Here is a 21163-nt window from a genome sequence, read left to right as displayed (position 1 = left end):
CAACAATAAATTTCAAAACCCTCTTTTGTATATTATTATATTGTCGCGAGTACAACGTGTTTAACATCGCCCTTGAGGGTGTGATCCGAAGGGCGGGCATCGACACGAGGGGCACAACTTTCACAAGGTCTGTTCAGCTTCTGGGCTTCGCGGATGACTTTGACATCATAACACATAACTTTGCGACGGCGAAGGAAACTTACATCAGCCTCCCAACTCAAGTCTCTGTAGACGGCGATGAGCTTGAGGTGGTCGACGAGTTCGTGTATTTGGGGTCATTGGTGACCGTAAAGAGATCCAGAGACTCATCCAGGCTGGTAATCGTGCCTAATTTTCACTTCGGAAGACACTTTGATCGAGTCGAGTGCGACGACGCACGAAGTTGACGCTGTACAGAACTCTGATAAGACCGGTAGTCCTCTACGGAATCGAGACAACAACGCTTCTCGCGGAGGACGCTACTTGAAGAAAACCCCATCGCACAACTGGTGGAAGTTAATAGGTGTTAGCCTTGCTGCTCAGGGGTTGGGAGGAAATATGACGGATGGGGAAGTGAATGTAAGCCTCCAGCTGCTTCTATACCAACCACGCAACTCTTATTCTTGCGAGCAGGAACTAAGGGAAAGTGAACCACCTAGCGGACCTCGACCATGGTGGAAAGCTTTGCCAAACATGTACTTGGTAACTATTACTTGCTCAAAAGCTTCTGTTAAGCGCACCTTCTCGTTAAATCAGTAGCGACGAGGGGTGGAAACTCCTTTCGAGTTACGAATACCGGACTAAGTGGCGGGTGTAAATTGGTGTGGATTATATAGCTTGCGTACATACATTTAACTTATAATATATTCATCACGATTCGATACAATATTGTTCTTAACCTAGGTTTACTTGCGCTTTTCTGCCTGTGTAACTCTCATTGCACTTCCCAATTTTCCGCGGGTCGACCTCGCTGTACGGTTTTTTTCTGCTTGCTGTTCCCCTGCTTTGGCTCACCGGCTTCGGACCACCGGTTTGGTTCACCGGCGTTGGCAGCTACTCGTTTCAGAGTATTTCTGCCGATTAACCTGGGCGGGGTGGGGAATATTGGGCCAAATCGAATAACGACCTGGCGACGAGCAACTGTCGAGAAGAATATCTGGGGTAAAACCAGAACAGAACACAAAAAGGCCCCTCCAAGGACCTGTTTGGGGACAATTAGCAATGATTTCAGGCTCTCTTAAAACTACGTTACACAGGCGTTCTAGTATATAAATATAAAATTTTACCTTTTTCTTGTACATAAATGACTTTTCTTTAACTTTTAAAACACTCTCTCCCGCGCTTCTCTCTTCTTTGCATTCGTTGCTAGTACACTATGTTCATTTTAAATAGAATTAAGATTAGATTTAGGCATCGCTTTGTTTTACACAATCAACTTTTACATACAATAAATTTTTACTGAAATGACCTTTTCTCCAGGGTTCCACACAATTAACTTTTAAATCGTGTCTTTTGTTTTTTCACACAACTAGCTTTTATATCCTGGCTTTTCCTTTTATACTTTTCTTCTTAATTTGCACGGATTTACACCCTTGCTTTTCATTTCGTCTTTTAGAATAAAACTGACTTCGCGCGCACATCTACTTCGCTACTGTTCAACGTAAAAAGAGCGTTTACAGCTTTAGCTGAGCCTTATAAACCCTCTCAGGTTTCCCGCATTTTGACGTATTTATCTCTCTTGGCAACACTTCCCGGTCGTTACTTAGGATGGCCCGAAACCCTTGTGGAAAAATCTGCCAAAGTGCATCTGGTTGCAGACCGGCATGAGCGACCCCTCCGTCCCAGACGCGAAGCGTCAGACTTGGAGGGATATCACCCATACAGAGTGGAGTAGTCGTGGTTGTAAAGAAAAGCTTGCCTCCGTGAGTGACCCCTTTGTCCGTGCACTTGCGGTTGATGAGACGCCTGGGTAACTGGCGAAACAGCCAAAAAGCGAGTAACATGGCGACAATTTCTTAATAGAGCACGAGCCACGAGCACGGGTCTCGTCTGATTGGTAAGGTAAATAGTAGGCGTAGGCATCTAAGCAGTCACAATCTTTATAGCTGCAATCCGCCTGCCGTCAGCTGCAACAGGAGTCTGTTGCTTAAGGTGCCCAACCCAATGTCATCACTGATGGAATCCAAACGGTGAGTTGATCTATTACATATTACATCTATTACAGAATTCATCCAATGGGATTTGGTTGCCGTTGCGGTGGAAGTCCCGACGACTAACGGCTCACAGAAAATGTTCGTTGCTTCCGCTTACTTCTCGGGGGACGTGGACGATATACCGCCATACCGGAGCATCAACAAGCTAATCATCGTCGGCTGCGATGCCAAAGCGCACCACACATTCTGAGGTAATTCGGTTGAAACACACAAGGTGAGTACCTGCTTGAATACTTTACTTCTAACAACGTTAATGTATGCAATGCAGGGAACGAATAAACTTTCACTAACACTATTAGACAACTCTATGTAGTGAAAGGTTGTCCTCAGGAAGGAGTTCTTCCTACACTGTTATGGTCACTGGTGGTAGACGTTCTTCTAACCAAGCTATGGCAGCTAGGCTACGAAGTCAGTGGTTCTGCTGTCCTTATTGTTCGGGGGCTAGTCGCATGCAAACGGCTCTTAACACCACCTCCCAGTAGTACTTAGAAGATGGGTTGAACATTAACTACACTAAAACAGTCATTAAACCCTTTACCAAGTGAAGGATGCGTTCACTCACTCCTCCGCTATTGGATGGTGTAAGACTGAGTTTCAGCAATAAGACCACATATTTTGGAATCATTCTGGATAAGAAGCTGAAATGGAAGGCTCAACTAGATTACGCTATCGAGAAGGCAAATTCAGTGATCTGGGATTAGGTAAACAGTCCGGCAATACCTGGGGGCTAAAACCACAGTTACATTGGCTTTGCTCGGCCACGTTTAACGAACGTAGCCCTCGGATTGTGGCCTAAGATACATGAAACGACAGCTCAGGCAAAACTTAAAGTTTAAAGACTGGCCTGTCTTCCAGTTACCAGTGCCCTGCGCGCAACGCTGACTGCAGACAAGGAAGCAATGCTCCGCTTACTGCCTCTACATCTCCATGTGAGGAAGTAGACAGAGCTTGCGAAGAAATGCGACAATGCTCGATGGTAACCTAACCGATCGCCTAAGCATTCTGAAGGAATTTACGCTAACATCTTCAGTAACACCAGTCTCGGACTGGATGGAAGTGAAGCCAGCATGGACGTTCCATATAGGGTGATTGACACAGATCGCTCAATGTGGAACAATTCAACACAGATGCACAGTGGTCTAAACTCGAAAAATCGTGATCGTTTTAGATCTGACTGTGAAATATTCATTTTATGTACCCAGTGTCTTCAGCAAGTTTATTCCATATAACGAAGCTTTTCTTTTGGCGTTTTCGGTTTTTTGATCAATCCCCCTACTGCCGGTACCAGCATAACTGTCCCATACTGATTTTGGTCACTTTTGAGTTATCATCGGGAATCGACTTAATTGTTATCATATTTTTTTGGAAAAAAAAATTGATGCCTTTGTATGGAAAAACATGGAAAAAATACCAAGTTGTTTTTGTCCCATATTGAAAGAGTACCCGCATTACAGTCCCATTGCATAGTGGTACAAACTGCAAACATATAATTTTGCTCCAGATTAGTGTATATCGGATTATTTTAGGCATATAGAAGTATGTCATTTAATTACCTATTGCGTATTTCTTTATTCCACTGTGTACGGGCAAAACTGCTGAGGAATAATAAAACGTCATCGCCATTTAAGACGCAAGTAAGAAAGAGATGCCAGATAATTGTTTACGAACTTAGCACGTGCGGTAGTGGGTTGAAGCTGACAAATTTTACACTGCGCTTCGGGCAGTACGGCAGGTCAAAACTGGGTCAAAATCGAGCAAATAAAGAAGGGTTTTGACAGCAGTTAGTGCGCTTCCAGGTCAAAACGAGGTGAGCTGGTGGAATAAAGAAATTCGCTACTAGACTAATGTTGTTTTTCTGTAGTACAATCTACGTTGCCAATGATTCTGCCGGTTGCTGGTTGAATTTATACGTGATGGGACAAAATATGCGAGTACTTTTGAAATGTACCTGCATATTTTGTCTTTTTTTTTTTAAGTTATATGACGTAAAACCAATTCCATCCATGGTTTTTTGTTCTCAACGATAAACTTGTTGTGCCATGAAACTGTTATGGTCATTAGTTCTGGATGTTATTGCTGGAAATCCGAAAAATCACGGATAATATTAAATCGCCGTTCTCTCAACATGTTGTTTTTCATTATGGGACAGTTATCCGGGTACCGGCAGCCTAGTAGCTAGATAAAAAAAACTATTTTTTCTAATTTTCAAAATACCAGATTGCTTTCTTCAGCAAAGTTGTAGGAAAGTCTATAAGATAAAGAATTGCTGAACACTTTAATCTTCTATCTGTACGTCTGATATGACGAAATAGAGTTTTACGAGGAACATTCCTTAAAATTAGTTTTTCGTCCATAACTTTTTCTGTAATCGTCGAAACAATTCAAGATATTCTAGGATTTTGTTCATTCTGCTAAACCTCGCATTTTTGTAGAATATAGTGGTTTGAAATTTTTTGTTGTTGTGAGAATATTTCTAGTTTTTTGCTAAAAATAGCCATATTTTGAGTCCATATTTCTCCGAAGGTTTCAGATAGTAGCAAATCAAACTGTATATAACCGTTTATAAAAATAGCGACGAAGTCAGGGACTTTGAGTATTTCTCGCACTTGCATGAACAAATAAATAACGTATCTATTAAGCAAATAACTGTTCAAGAAATCCTCGCAACACTAAAAGAACTGGACGCTTCAAAAGGACCAGGTCCAGATGGAATTCCACCCTCACTCATGAAAAATCTTGCTCCTGCCTTCGTAAAACCCTTGTTTTGGCTTTTCAACTTATCCCTTACGTCCGGACAGTTTCCATCAGTCTGGAAAAAATCTTTTCTTATACCGATTTTCAAGTCAGGTAAGAGATCTGACATCAAAAATTATCGTGGCATTGCAATAATATCATGTATTCCTAAACTTTTTGAAGCTATCGTAAACCAAAAAATATTTAATCAGGTAAAGAATCGCATAACGTGTAACCAACATGGTTTTTACAAAGGGAGGTCTACGGCTACCAACTTACTTGAATTTGTTGATTTCTCTCTTGCGTCTATGGACAGAGGCAACTTCGTGGAAACTCTATACACGGATTTTAGTAAAGCTTTTGACAGAGTAGATATTTCCATGCTTATGTTCAAATTAAAAAAACTGGGATTTGAGTCAGGCCTACTTAAATGGATTGAATCTTATTTGACGAACAGGACACAAACGGTTAGGTTTAAGGGACACCTTTCTGTACCAGTAAAAGTGACATCTGGAGTTCCACAAGGCTCCCATTTAGGCCCTTTGCTCTTCATTTTATTTGTTAATGACGTTACCCTTGTGTTGAATCGTCTCAAAGTATTGATATATGCCGATGACATGAAACTGTACATGGAAATAAAACACAAATCAGACATCCAACAATTCCAACAAGAGGTTGACATTTTCTACATTTGGTGTAAAAAAAGTCTTCTTGATCTCAACGTAAAAAAATGTAATATTATATCCTACACAAGAAAAAGAAATCCTGAACATGCCAGTTGCACTCTTGCACATCAAGTTGTAGAAAGGTGTTATCAAATTAGAGATTTAGGAGTAATTATGGATTTTAAGTTAACATTCATTGATCACTACAATACGATCATCAATAGAGCCAACAGTATGCTAAGTTTTATAAAAAGGTTCAGTAATCATTTCGTAGACCCGTACACTATAAAAACTCTCTTTGTTACATATGTTAGATCTATTTTAGAATACTGTAGTGTTGTTTGGTCGCCTTATCAAGACGTCCATTCCAATAGAATCGAATCCGTACAAAAACAGTTTTTGTTATATGCACTAAGAAAACTAGGTTGGAATTCATTTCCTCTCCCTTGTAATGAATCGCGTTGCATGCTTATTAATATAGAAACGCTTGAAAAAAGAAGAGAAATTGCTTCGGTAACTCTTGTCAACGATTTAGTTTCACAACGCATAAGTTCGGAAAATTTGCTTGGAAAACTCAACTTTTATGCTCCTACACGCTCATTAAGAACGCGAAAAATTTTCGTATTAAATTCTTATAGAACAGAATATGCCATGGCCGGGCCAGTTAATAGTATGATGAGTCTTTACAATAAATATTGTGAAGTTATTGATTTAACGATGTCACGAAATGCTCTTAGAAAAATATTGAACACTAGAATTACATAACTATATTTGTGATGTTAGCAATAGTTTTTAAGATGTAGTCTACTATGATTGACGAAATAAATAAATAAAAATCAAACTGTATGCATTTGAAAGTTTGTCAAAAGAACTGCATTATTCAAAAGAGTTCAACTGTTTCTAGTTGTATCCAACCGAGTACTGAATGAAAGGAAAACACCCTTCAAAATGAGTTTTCTGTCCATAACTTTTTCTGTAATCGTCGAAACAATTCAAGATATTCTAAGATTTTGTTCATTCTGCTAAACCTCGCTTTTTTGTAGAATATATTGGTTTGATTTGCAGAATGAACAAAACCTTAGAACATCTTGAATTGTTTCGACGATTACAGAAAAAGTTATAGACGAAAAACTCATTTTGAGGAGTGTTCCTCGTAAAACTCTATTTCGTCATATCAGACGTACAGATAGAAGATTACAGTGTTCAGCAATTCTTTATCTTATAGATTTTCTTGCAACTTTTCTAAAGAAAGCAATCTTGTTTGGCTACTCGGTCACTGCCGAATCGAAGGAAATGAACATGCCGATAGCCTAGTAAGACAAAGATCTGTTAGGCACATAAGTCATTTAAGGCGAACTAAGAACATGGGAAAAGCTATGAATAGCATCTCATTGACAATATGCGCAGGGTTGTAGACAGACCAAACAGTTTATCTTACCAAAAAACTATTTAGTTTAACTCGTAGTGAACTACGCATTCTTACTGGACACTGTCCTGATTTTTACAATTGGCGCTTTTGCAACGCTGATCCTTTGCTTTGCTTTCGCGAGGCTCTTGCCTAATTGAGATTCAACTTTTTCGGAAGTTATCTCTCAACTCCATACCAGGCATAAAGTACCAATTCCAAAACGGTCGCAGGTTTCATCAACATCAAATATCGAATTGAAGTACAGGCTTACAACTTACTAGCTCAACTATATCAGTGAGTTTGAGCATCTTATAATCTGTGTAAAGTATCTGGAGCCAGCCACAAAAGACAAACATTCCTGTAGCAGTGGCACTTCTGCCAAACGCCCTTCAGGCATACAAAAAGGTAGCAATTTTCAAAATTTACAATTACAAAATTTAGTTCAATTTAATACAACACGGAGTTTGCCGGTTCAGCCAGTAAAACAATGATAATTATAGCAGTTCTTTCGCAAAGTCTAATATTAGACTCATTCGGGCGTATTCGAAATATAGGCCAAATACATTTTAATTGCAAACCACACTGCAATTAATTAGAGGATCAAGAATATTTACGTTCATCTTCGTTGCCTAGCTGGCGCCGATAAATGTAAAGTACCCACCACAAGCGTTATTTACCTCCTCATGGCTGGATTCAACCCCCTAGATATAACATCCTTGCTTTTTTCAGATGACCGAAAATGACAGTGAACGTTTTGGTTCTGCGACTTGACAGTGTGTCTCAACTCTGATTACGTTGAGATCGCACAGCGGCATCGCTCCGGCAAAAGTTTACTTGCATGCCGCCTCCTGCTTGCTGCTGTTAGTTTTGATAGTGTACGCTTGTATTAGTGTACATCGCATTAGTACTCACCCAAAACATCAGCGTATCTGTTGTCATTGTTGAAAAATCACAAAAAACAAGTTTACACTCTGAGGGATTACCATAAGTGTTGTTTTTTACGTTGCATGTGCAGTTTATGCTTTTGGTAGAAAAAAATAATGCCTAACATTTGGGTGTACGATCTAGGGGGGAGGGTTTCACACATGTCGTGGCCGCACTAAACTTACGGTCAATTTCAATTCATAACGTTGAAACCTGTCACTATATTTTTATTACCTATATGCCATAAAATGCATACAAATCTTAAAATATTACTTGATTCTCATAGTTAACTACTTATGAATTACCGACACCCAAGCGGAGAAGTGCTGTCTGGTTCCATTCGATCTGTGAAATTAGAATTTTCTCCTTGATTGAATGATCATTTCATGAAGGTAGTTCGAAGAAGTTGTTCAATTTAAGAATTTGTTAGTTTAATTTAAGAATAATTTCTTCGTCCAACATTGTTTGTTGGAAGCAAAGTCTTTGCCAATGGAACAAAATGGCACACCGACCAACGTCACACGCAGCAGCAGCTGGTCTTGTGCAAGAAATGTTTGTGGTGGTTGCCGCACAGTGGTTCTGCGTTTGGCTGCAGCAGTCATCGGTCGTGTGTTCGAGTTGTAGGCATTTGCAGAAGAACTTGCATGGCAGTGCAAACATCATACATACCTTGCTGTTTCAGTTCTCTCCACCTGCACTGTAAAGTCCAGTCACTGGTGTGGATGTGGCGCTATGTTGTTCCACCAATTCACGTTTGATGATCGGACCTCTGGACTGGTTATACGGTTGCACAGGCAATTCCCCTAAGCGGGTGGGGGTGGGGATTGGATCGAGCGAAGAGACGCAACGCGCTGCGCAGCTTTAGCCGAACGTTGCACGGAGTAAGCCGAAGTGATCATCTGCTATACCGTGCTGTTGTGCACAAAAAAGCTAAGCTCTGATCGTTTCCAGTTGCTCTCGGGCTGGTCAGTCCAGTGCAAACGTATAGCTGAACGAGTGTGCTTCTCGCGCTGAACTGGTAACTGTGAGCTAGCTTTGTGTGTTATTTTGTTGCTTTTGGCTGCGACTCTCGCTGTGTTGAATCTCGATCGGGAATCGATCGCTCGTTAGGCTTGTTTTCGCCTATTTTTTTTGTTGTTCACCACAACTTAAGCCGTCAGTCGAGATCAGTTTCGTGTTTAAATCGATTGTTTCCAATCCAGGTATTGCTCATTTTGAAAGCCCAGTTTTATAGTGTTCAATTTTCCCAAAGTGACAATCTGTGATCACACCGTGAAGTTTTTTTCTTTCTTTGAATTGACAAATTTTGCTCTACCTAAAGTTTAGGCTGACTAAATTTCCTTTTCTATTTTTTTTGTTCATAACTTGGTTAAATCATCATTCCTGAAGTATCATTAGTTAGCTTAAGCACTTGTGTGTCAGAGTATAGGAGAGGTGCAGATCCAGACAAATAAAAAAACGCAGATCGAAAGAGCCAGAAAGGTACGTGTGTTGTACGGAAGAAGAGAGAAAAGGCCTCGTATAGTCACCTCTCTGAGACAACCACAAAGGATTGCTGTTTCGAAGCAACAAAAAAAAACAAGTATTTATAGTGTAGGGCAAATAGTAAAAGCAAAAAAGCCTGCTCCGAAGTTGGTCATTCGAGCCCACAGTTCGCAGTGAACTTCGCAGTTTTCTATAAGCTCAAGAGTCATTTCCGTTTTTAGGCTAAACCGTTTGGCGAAATTCTCCGAGGCAAAAAGTGCGACCTAATTCTGCATACCAAGTGACAAGTGAATATCCGCGGAAAGGAAAGTTTGCGAAACGCGTTAAAAAGGTCCGTTTAGTGCTCGAATTGGTGCAAATTTTACAGTGGATTAAGTTAAGTACAGTGTCTTGCCCGTGTTGGTAGGAGTAGCAGCAACAGGCAGCAGCTGAATAGAGCCCAATTGTCGGTACCCAACGCACACATACAGCTTACATAGACAAGGCAACATTTCTTTTACGAATCTTGCTGTCTCATTCGTTGGCTCTCGATCGCGCTCAGCTCAGCTACTCACGGAGTTAAAAAACAGCGGATCGATCGTGACGACGGTGACGTGTTGTGTGTTTGAAAGTTCGCCGAAGTTAGGTAACGTATCTTGCCTCTCTACACACCCTGTTTGCTTACAGATCCGCTTGCCATATTTTTTTAATATTGTAAGCCGCAGTTTATTTCTCTCACTTTGATAAATTTGTCATCGTAAAGTTCAAGCTCTCTCTCGTGGGGCTTATTTTGCGTGACTTAATTCAGCCCATCAGTTTTGCGCGATAGAAAAGCTGCGCAGGAATTTTATTCGATGCTCCCCATGTGCTCACACACTAAGCAAACCACATCCAGCTCTAGTGCGCTGTGTACATGTATGTAGGCACTTGTACTCTTGTGTGCGCATAACAGCGGCGCAATGCAGTGCGGTCTTCTGGTATGGCGCATATGGAAATTGTTTCTCTTTTCAAGCCTTCTTGTCATACCGTATTGCTTGTGGTGGTGGTACTGCTGCTGTGCGATCGCTCTTGTCAAACAATTGAAGTCACTGTACCCTTTCCCTCCTGCTGTATTCCTTCCATACGATGTGACCCTTGAAACGATCAACTATTGCGCGGCGGCTGCGAAATTACAGATTTTACACAGTCTATGTGCATGGGATATTGTATGTTTAAATTGCATAGTGAGTGTGGTTAAATCCCACTGATTTCCTGGAACCATGTGACAGTGACAATGACGATCGAAGTCGAAAAGATCGTCGGAATGGGAAGATTGCTTTCATGTGTACTCGGTTAAATTGGACTTTTTATTTGATCCAGTTCAATGACCTTTCTTTCCATCCAGCCACAAAAGGTTTTCTTATGAAATCGACTTGATTGGAAACATGAACAATTGCAGCATCTGTTTTTTCGATACTTTTTGCTCCTTCATTATTTTTATTTTAACACTAGGTAACAATTATTTCAGTGATGTTCATAAAAAAAAAATATCAGTATTTAGCGTGATGGGCCGGATGCTTTTTTCAGAGGCGACGCGTGACCAAGTGGGCTACCTGTTCAATCAACATTTGCAACACTAAAACAATAGTATTGTGATAACAATTTTAAAATCTTTTTTTTCTCTACATTTATCTATATGGCAATGAAATCTATTATGACCGCGAATTTATCGATAATTTTCTCGTAGAATAATGACATCTGCATCATTTCATAAAGGGAATCTTTTTCCACGTTTATCACATCATGATTCTCAATGATCGGTTTTAGTCGTAAATAACTCTTGATCCGTTGAAGAACTGATAAAGTTCGCTCGACGGATGCCGTTGTGTTATGCAATGCCACTATCATTTCTCCAGCCTAAGCGTTTCAGTTTTTGCAGGTTATGTCCAACGATAATTGAAATAATGTTTATAATATTTTTGCCTTTAAACTCTTCGCATGAGTAAAAAACCTATCTTCGTTTATCGAATTTTAGTTCAATGCTAAAGCGTTTCCTTTGATGATGTTAAAATTTCAATCTAAAAAGTAAGCAGCGCGTAAGAAGACAAACATGTACTATGCGGACTATACGAGGTTCAAGTTTTCGAATGAACAAAATGGATGTAAAGGTTCGAATGAAACTATACATCGACGAAAGAACACCATCGCACTGACATTGAATTTTTACGGCCACGTGGTCTCTCTCAAATTTCAATGACGTCGAGAGAAGAAACAGAAAGCCATAACGAAACAGATTAACAGACACTGAAGAGAGGTGGTGTGTAATAAATGTTTCTCTCTTTGCCATCGGTTTTGATCAGCAGAAAGTTTGAACCAAAAATGTCATTTTTACGCAAGGCGTCGCATTAGTAGTGGTGAGCATAACTGACGGCGTCTACGCTGCCGCACTTGAAGGTGCAGAGAAGTGTTGAACGACGGTTAGTTCAGATGAAAGCTCTGAACAAACGGTAGTCATTATTGCGTGTGGGTTGCGTTGCGTGTGAGTTGTATGGCGTAGTCTGAAGTGTAGCCCATCAGGTTACATTCTTCATGGCGCATAAATTTTCACTATGTTGAAAATAAAATAAGGATGTTCGGGATAACATTGAAATTATAAATAAATTACCTTCGAAGTTTTTTCATCCACTCTACAAATGTGGAAAAATCACTTTTCTGAGATTGTCTACCTGTCCTATGAACAGTTTGAACAGGTGGACGAGACGCCTCTGGCTTTTTTACAACTATTTATAGTCAACCGCATAAAGCAAGTATTTACGCGGAAAATCAAATATAATGAGTCGCAAATATACTACGTCAGTTATTTGAAATAAAAAGGTCACATTAGTCACGTTTTGCTTATAACTAAATATAAGGCTTATCACGGTTTCTAAACCATTTTTTTAGCGTGACGTACACAACTACGGTACAGCCATATGCTTACATTACTGTGTTTCTGTATTACCTAATTTGCGATTTTCTGAAACATGGTCATGATTTTTAAATTTGAATCATATACAATAAGTTTATGACCGCGCCGCCACCTTATGCCAATTTTTGGGACAACGTTTTGTGTCCAGTATACAAATTCGAAATTTTTCATGAAACCAGTGGATAGATACTATGCACTTGAACCAATATCAGGAATTACCGTGAGGGGCTCTGATTCTGCGCGGCTTTCAATTCTGCGCACTTCGTATCAAAATGCTGATGCCGTTTAGTAAAAAAGGAAACATAAGCAGAAAGTTGACAATTGATATATAGGAAATCACTTCCAAACATCATTTTTGAAAATCTGCTTTTATTTGATATATTTTTAACATTTTAATACGAAGTACGCAGAATTAAGAGCCGCGCAGAATTAGGGCGCTTTACGGTATCTAGTGTTTCGTTTGATATTCTAACTTATTTATTTGTTCAAAAGAATTAAAAAATCATTCCACATCTTAAAAAGCAAAGCCTTGGTGCTACATTCCGGTTCGAAACTTGACCTTAATGTGTGCAGCAGGGAAACCAAAAAATAAGCGAACTGAAATATGATACCGATTTGGAAAAATGTACTGCATCCCGACAGAACTTGAACTCGTAATCGCCCTGTCTCCGGCATGGTGACACAGAAAAATCGGAGAGTAACATTTTCCATCGGTCCTTTTCTAGCTTTTTATTTTATTTGATTTTGAAAATTTTGTCGCGATTATTTTTTGTTGCCTACTCATTTTGCTGCCATGCGATCGTCGTTATTTCTCCCGTGGAAAACAAGCTATTTAGAATCAGCACTTTATTCTGGCGAAGGCATGTTGAGAAAATATACTATTTCAGACTATGCAACAGCAGGTTCCATCAAATGTCTGTATGTGGGAATGGAATTTTGTGACTATGCTTCTGGGAAGAGGCTGCTGCACGGTTGAGCTGTAACTTTTCTGTTTCTCAACCTGCCTCTTTTTTCAATATGCTCAAAATTCACATTTTTTACATCAATACCGACCTCCTCTTCTCCCCCGGAATTTTCGGCTACGCCACTGTGCAGTGGCAACTTTATTTCCACCAGCAAAAATATATTTTTCGCTGTACTAAGAAAATTGTTTTAAAGTTTTACTTAACCAAAGACTTACAAGGATATCTTACAACACTCTTATATGTCTAGGACTGCTAGCATTGTACAGTAGGGTACCAATGACTTGAATGACAGTAGTGCTCAAAAGTTTCGTCTTCTCGAAAAGCGTACCCAAGCAAAATTTCAAAGTTCCACTTTTTCGACTAATGAAGAAAAGGCTCAGGAAATTTTCGATATCGAAATTTTTTTATTACAAATGTCTTAAAAATTCATAAGTGTGAAGATCTGGTGTTATCTAAGAAAAACTCGAATAGAAATTGCTCAAAATAATTTTTTTTCCAGAGATTGGCATCAAAAAGAAATAGTTATCGGTTTCCGTTATACTTTACTAAATTTTTTGGAAATAAATATTGAAATTCAGTCCGCAAATATATATTTCGACTGTGACGTACAGTCTTCCTCAGTGCTTATGTGGACTGGTCATAAGCACTGAGGAAGACTGTACGTCACAGTCGAAATATATATTTGCGGACTGAATTTCAATATTTATTTCCAAAAAATTTAGTAGAGTATAACGGAAACCGATAACTATTTCTTTGATTGATCTCAATCACTCTGCTAAGACGCTCGTTATAGATTTTCTAGATCAAAAAGAAGTTCGATATTGACGATTTCATGAACTACCAGCGCTTGTTTTTTCATCGATAAAAAAAGTGAAACTTTGACCGCTATGAGACACGTGCTCCCAAAGTCTGATTGAGCTGGAATTTTCATGGAGGCTTTTTCGAGAAGACAAGACGATTTTGAAGTTTTTCACCAGAAACATTCTATGAATTCAAAATTAACTGACTCCTTAGTTTGCGAATAATACACGGATTAAATACCAAATTTTCACGAAATCATTGAAAACTAAACAAAATACGCTCTTATGAAATCATCCAGTAATGGATATATAGTAAACTTAGCTGAACTTATCCTGAATTTTGTAAAACAAACCGTTTTTCACAAAGCTCTCATATATTTTTGAAAACTCAAATCAATTATTCATCTCACGACGCTCCTATATTCATCACACTGTTAATCACTTGCCGTCGTAGTAGGTTACCTAGGTAGGCCGCTGTAATTGTTTACGCATAAAATCGGTATCCTAGATAACCACTGCTAGCAGTGCTGTTGATTTAGAACAATTATGTCGGAATAATCGAACATTTTTAGTATGATTTTTTTTCGTATCCACATACAGGAACTGATTTGATATTGTTGAGTGATTAATATGAAAAGTGGTCATCTAATGATAAACTTTGGTTGCCTGCCGGACGAATCCCGTTGTAGTCGTTTCGAACAGTGCGTGGTATTTCTTTTCTGAGCAGGTGTTTGAAATATTGAGTTTCTGAGTGTAGATGGCCGACTATAATTTCAAATTAGGAGTTTTCCAGTGAGTTTTTGAGGATTCTACTTTATATGAAATCTAAAGAAGACTGTGAGAGGTCCATTTCATAGATTGATTTAATTAGAAAATATGCGTTTTTTTCTAGTTTTCAATTCTAGTTTCAATGTTGTATGAGATGAATACAGGGGGTGAAAAACGCTGTAGAAAATTACCCAGTGGATATTTTGTCCTGCAAATTTGAGTAGAAGTAGTTTGTAGTGTATTGTTTATGCTGTATTTTTATCGCTGTCAGTTTTTCGAAAATCGGAAAATATACCGTTACCCGAAAAGCAACGCCGCGAATTCATTTTGCACAAGCACCCGGAAAATCGCCAACGCTCCCATCGAGACTTCGGAAAACGACTCGGAATCGTGCAATCTTACTATAAAACTCTGAGCATCGAACGGAAGGAAAAATGCGGTCAGGATGGATTCTATTAGTGATCAGGATCACAAGCGTATTGTGAAAGCATTTACGTGTAATCCCATTGCTTCGGTCAGGGATGTGGCAAAATAGTTGAATTCGTATAAGTCTTTCGTTCGGGAGGGACTGCATACGTATAAAGTGCAAAAGGCTCTAAACCATGACAAACGTCGGTGGAAAAGTCACGGGCCCGGAAGCTGTAGCCTCATTGTCTCATCGTGGATGGTAAGACTTATGTCAAGGCGGACTTCCGCCAGCTTCCCGGGCTACTGTTCTTAACTGCCCAGCACAAGTTTGATGTTTCGAAGCAAGTAAGGAAGCAGAAACTATTAAAGTTTGTCAAGAAATACTTGATTTGGCAAGCGATCTGCTCAGGTGGCAAAAAGAGTGCGCCGTTCGTGACTACCGGGACTGTAAACGGGGAGATGTACTTCAATAAGTGTATGCAGAAGCGTCTGCTTCCTCTTTTAAAGCAACAAGAAGGACCTACGATCTAACTGGATTTAGCTTCGTGACACTATTCAAAATATGTCCTGGACTAGGGAAGCTCCGTAGCCGCAAGGTTACAGAGTCCGCTTTGACAAGCGGGTGGTCGAGGATTCAAATCTTAGTGGAATCAGGCCAGGTTGTAGAAGGACTTTAACATGGATTTATTCTCAGTCTCCACCACATACCCTTACTTTAAGCTGAATTCTACAGTACCCCTGTTGACTCCTCCTATTAACAAAAATAAGCCTCTGTTATGATAAAACTTGAAAAAAATAAATTAAAAAAAATTAAATTTTCACAATAGATCAAATGTCTCTGGTCGCATGAGTCCAAACAGAAAATAAAATTTCCTGGAGTGGCACGAAGCCAACGGAGTCACCTTCGTACTCAAGGTTATGAACCCTGGGATATTATGAAGCAGACACTACGAAAGCATCCCAAGACGGTCAAATCAGAGGAGGACATGGAGAAAAAGTGGGTTTCCATATAGAAGAAGCTGCAGTCAATATACAGAATGTTAGAAAGCTCACTTAAAATCCTTCAAGAGGTGATGGAGGACCCTTTGAGATGAAAAAAAAAATTTCTGCGCATATGGCCAAAATTTAACGAGGTCTAGCACGAGAAGTGTGATAGCTAGCTCAATTCTGTAGGTTTCGTTGGAAAGCTGAGAAAATTTCGTAATCAATAGTGTCTAAGAACGTCGAATTAGAGAGAATAAGAAGCACTTAGAAAGGAACAAATGTGAAATCAAATGTTTTTGAAAACTAAACTGCAATTTTCTCTCTGAAATGTGTGTTAAACATGGGTTTTATTGTTAACTGAATTAAACATTGAAATCTACTTTACATGTTGTTCTTTGACACCAAGCATCTACCTCTTTTAATTTGGCTGCTTTTCCATTCAAAAGCAATATTTATTTAGTGTTGTAAGATTTACAATTTTCTGCATGAAACGTCGTGATTTAATGTATTTCTAACACATTTGGCATCAAAAAACATTTTCGAAGATTTGACCGCTTTGAGGCACTACTTCCATAAGTCCGATTGAACTGAAATTTTGTATAAGGACATTTTTCGGGAAGACGGAACTTTTAAACCCTACCGCTGAAATCTATTTTCATTGTCTGTTAAAACCACATTGGAATCGAAGTGATCCATAATTGTGTCAAACTACGTTGATTCGGTCTTTTTTATTGAACACTTTGTAAATTTCTAATTTTTACAGAAAAATCGTTATCAACCACCAACATTTAGCTGAATCATGAAAAACTCACCTTAATCTTTGTGCACGAACCAGTTTTTGGACGAAAGTTTTTGATTATATCACATATAAACCTTATAAACGATAAGCGTATTATTTACGCTGATTGAGAAAACCGACAGACATTTTGATGACAACATTGTACGGTCATGAAATACGCATTAATTTCGGAATAAAAAGAATTCTCGACTACTTTGTGATATAACTGTCACTTGTTTTGTTCACGTTTAGACATACGACCTTATCACAAAGTAATCGAGAATTCTCTTTGGTTGCGAAACTAGTTAACATGGCATATTTTGTTACAGAAATGTTACATGCCTTCAAACAGCTTGGTTCAACATTAAAAACACAAAAGTGATCCATGATTGCGGCGGAAAAGTACTCGTCATAATGACAGTTTTTTAACATTGAATTATTGGAACCATGAACCTCGGTTAAACAATTTGCCTATCTTTGATTCGGCAATCACATTCGATAAATGACTCTTCTAGTGGATAATTTAATTTTAGCAGATGCGTCATCGGCATTCTTGATGACAGTTGTGTGAGATCATAACCTAGCGCGACAACACTGTACAAAACATGCATTCATTTCCGAAGGTTACCGGTAATGGGCACGTTCCAGTCAGATAAAATCATCCCCGAGAGTAGGTTATCATTGGTATTCCGAGCCACGTATGATTTGTATTCGGAATCTGACTTGTTTGTTGCATTGTGCGAAAGACAAAATGCAACATTCACGATATTAAGTGTGTGTGTAGTAATGACACATGCCGGGTCAAGAGAACGATTCCCACCGATTTGGCTCCGATGGCTCTACGGTTAGTGCCAAGACAGCTGCCTCATCTTAGTCGTGGCCGTTTCGTAGCTGTCAATACCATCGCCATTGTTCGGTTACTAGTGGTTACGTACTGCACGAGATTCACAGTCAGCAAAAAAACATCCAAGATCAGCGGTATTTTTTCTGCTTCAATTCATTGTTTGTTGTTGTAGTTGACGCGAGAAAATATAGGGTAAATGACCCAATAGTGGAGGAGCTAAGCACGAGTTATGCATGTTTAGCCATGTTTTGGCTAAGATAAACGAGTCTAGCTGGTACTTTTCATTATTTTCTGTTGAAATGGGCTCTACTTGATAGTTTTGCACCTTAAAATTGACTTCAAACACGTTTTGAGGCTTGAAATTAACAAAAATATGCTGTACGCTTTTGCTCCAATAGTTGCGGTAGAGTTCCTATAGTTGCGGTATATAAAACATTCGTGTTTGCTTGGTTAAATGAAGATTTATCTCGCTTGAAGTGGTTTTTAATTGTTTTAGTATTTATCATGTTGTTTTTAATCGGTTGACTAGTAGGTTGGCAAGTGAATACAAAAATGCACGAAGTTAACCAAGAGACGGATTATGCACCAACTTGATCATATTTTGGCAGAATTCAGTGAGAGTTTGTGGGTATGTAGGTTTTATTAAACTAAACAATTTTGCATGCTTTTTATAACATTTCTCTAGACTAACATTTAAAAAGGGCTGAAGTTTTTGAGCAGTTTTTTTATAAACCAACGTATCTGGATATTGACTAATATTGAAAAAAGTTGTAAAGGAATGACTTTTAGAAAATTGCTTGAAATTTCATATAAAGATATTGGAAAATTGAATTTGAGATCCTACATGCATAAAAAATAAAAAGTGATTTAAATTTTGATTTTTTAGATAGTCAATTTACCTAAATCTTTACGATTTAAAAAGTTTTTCTAACGAAAATTCAGTCATGTTTATGGAACATTTAAAACTTTAAACAATGTTGGACATAAAAAAGACTAATAGCGCTCATTTTGAAATGCTTAGAAGAATTTTAGGCGGCTAAAGTGTTTGTCTATAAACCTTGGTTTTAGGAAATCTGAGATAACAGTTTCCATATCAACTCACTTTTTTTTTGAAATCTTTTTTTTTTGTTCAAGTAAAACTTTAGACACTTTCCTAAACGTCTCTTTCTCTTGTGTTTCTCTTGATAAAAGCTAAAGTCTATTACCTCTGCTTCGTACCATGTCTGCGCCTACATTTTCTACGTTAGTGTTTACTAAAAGAGCCATCTAGTTTCTGACTGTTTCACACCAACATACTGCGAAAGGCTCGTCAAAAGAATTACAAGACCATAAGCAGTGAGTAAGCATCGATTAAGAGGTCATACATAAGTAACGTATCATTTTAGGGCTGAGAGCGGCAGACTTTGCGACCGATCATGTAAACGCGGGGGAAGGGGAAGGTGTGGTAATTTATGAACCCAACCTTCCCCTTCCACAGTGATAAGTTACATCATTTAAGTATGTCCCCTAGTACCTACTTATCCTTAATATTCGCAATTAGTCCCACATAATCTTTTCTAATAAACGCAAATCAGAAATGCGGAGCATACCGCAACTACAGGAGAACAGTATATCCTGTGATCCAATAGTGGAGGTAGTAATTTATAGATAATATGATCACCAATTAACGAACTTCACCTGTGAAACAGTTTCTATAATAATCTATTATCTGGGAAAATAATTATATGAGTATTAATCGTACTAAAAACACACACAGATCTTGAAAACTTTGTGGACAAAATAAGAAAATAGGTAGTGAAGGGTGCCTTCCAGGTAAGTTTCTGAAAAATACAGTTTTTCCAGTAGTTTGGATATTTTCAGTATCTATTGATATAGTAACGTATGTACTTATGTTTAATCTATTGTTTCTCCAACATGTAGCATAAGCAATTTTCCTCTAATTAATTTAAACGATGAATTTAAAAGCGATACCGCAACTATTGGTGCTACCACAACCATTGGATCATCTACCCTATGCACATGAGATTTTGCATCAATATTTACCGATTGTCGCTGATTGAAATGGTAAAGTCTGCTAGCTACAAAATATCGTTCCCACAGACAAGCAGACATGCATTGATTGATAGTTTGGAACCACATGTCAACCTAAATTTGTGCAGCAAATTTCGTTATCAGTCGTTAGAGTATTTTGTTTCACCACTTGACTATTTTGTGAACCTTAGACAAACGGGCGCGTGCTAATTCCAGCGGAGCTGGTTTACATCTGCATGTTCGAAAATGAATATTCATTGCAAAACATGTTCTACGCTTCGGCTAACATTCGATTGATCCACAAACGGCCCCTCGTGCAAAATACATCAATCATTGCGGCAGCGATAACCAGTATCGGAGTACCCCGTGTTCGGTCTCTGCCGTTCAAGGCACACTAATGACCAGGGTGGTGGAGGGAGATGTAGCTAGCAACCACGAATAGAGTGAAAATACCGTTTTGGAGATGCCTTTCGGACTTGGTATCGGACTTGAGGCCTACCCTATAAATAGTTTGAGCATGCCTGCATTCGTTGATACCATCTTCAGCAAAAGTAGTAAACGCGCGCACGCTAAATGCAGCATGCAATTGCATTTTTATGGAGTGCAGAAGAATTCACTATCGCTTGTACGAATTAGATAGGCAACTCTGCATGCTGTATGCTGGCTGAAGGGTTTACTGATATCGTGGTACACAGTATGTGCGACGGTTGGTAGAATAGGGGGCTCTAATCTATATGGTTTAAAATAACACGCACTATTCACCAACTTTTGCCTAGCACAAATAAGTTACTTATATGAAAAGCGTACAGTTGAAATCTTATCAGCGCGTTGTTTAGGCGTTTTGCATCGCAATTCATGAACTCATTTTCAATTCTAACATAACGACTATTATGCGGGTTCCGTAATGTCATTCAATTTGTATCAGATGAGTTTTTTTATCATCGTATCATGGGTCTCAGAAGTTAGAATCTTGTTTTTTTTCACGAAATATTGACAAAAATTTCCACGGCGCAGAAAAATTGGAGAAAAATTAAAAAATTAAGAAAAATATTTTCATGCTTGCATTTATAGTTTCTTGGTGCTCCGTAGGAAAATTACCAAAATGGTAAATGGTGTTTGTTTTGGTAGAAAATTTTGAGGAAATGATATTAGAACAGATGAATAAACATTCCGAGTTCAAAAGCGAAAAATTAATTAACTCTGAAACAGAATCTTGCTTTCAACTGGCAAGTTTCATCACGCAACGTGACAA

The 21163-nt window shown here is 38.7% G+C and overlaps 1 protein-coding gene across 6 annotated transcripts in view; it reads left to right on the top strand.

Moving 5' to 3' along the window:
• The first annotated feature begins 8820 nt into the window (after positions 1–8820).
• LOC129722716 (PTB domain-containing adapter protein ced-6) overlaps positions 8821–21163 on the top strand; it is a 93244-nt gene continuing 80901 nt past the window's right edge. The window contains exons 1-2 of one of the 6 annotated variants that reach the window (XM_055676405.1): positions 8821–8940; positions 9629–10032. The gene's annotated coding sequence lies outside the window, so the exon portion shown is untranslated. Of the gene's footprint in view, positions 9125–9153; positions 10033–21163 lie in introns of those variants that run through there. The other 5 variants (XM_055676404.1, XM_055676401.1, XM_055676407.1 and 2 more) reach the window with 5 other exon arrangements.

This window comes from Wyeomyia smithii, chromosome 2, assembly GCF_029784165.1.
Source record: "Wyeomyia smithii strain HCP4-BCI-WySm-NY-G18 chromosome 2, ASM2978416v1, whole genome shotgun sequence".
Lineage (NCBI taxonomy): Eukaryota > Metazoa > Arthropoda > Insecta > Diptera > Culicidae > Wyeomyia > Wyeomyia smithii.
Note: the sequence above shows the minus strand (reverse complement) of the source record. Positions and strands in the feature narration are given on the sequence as shown.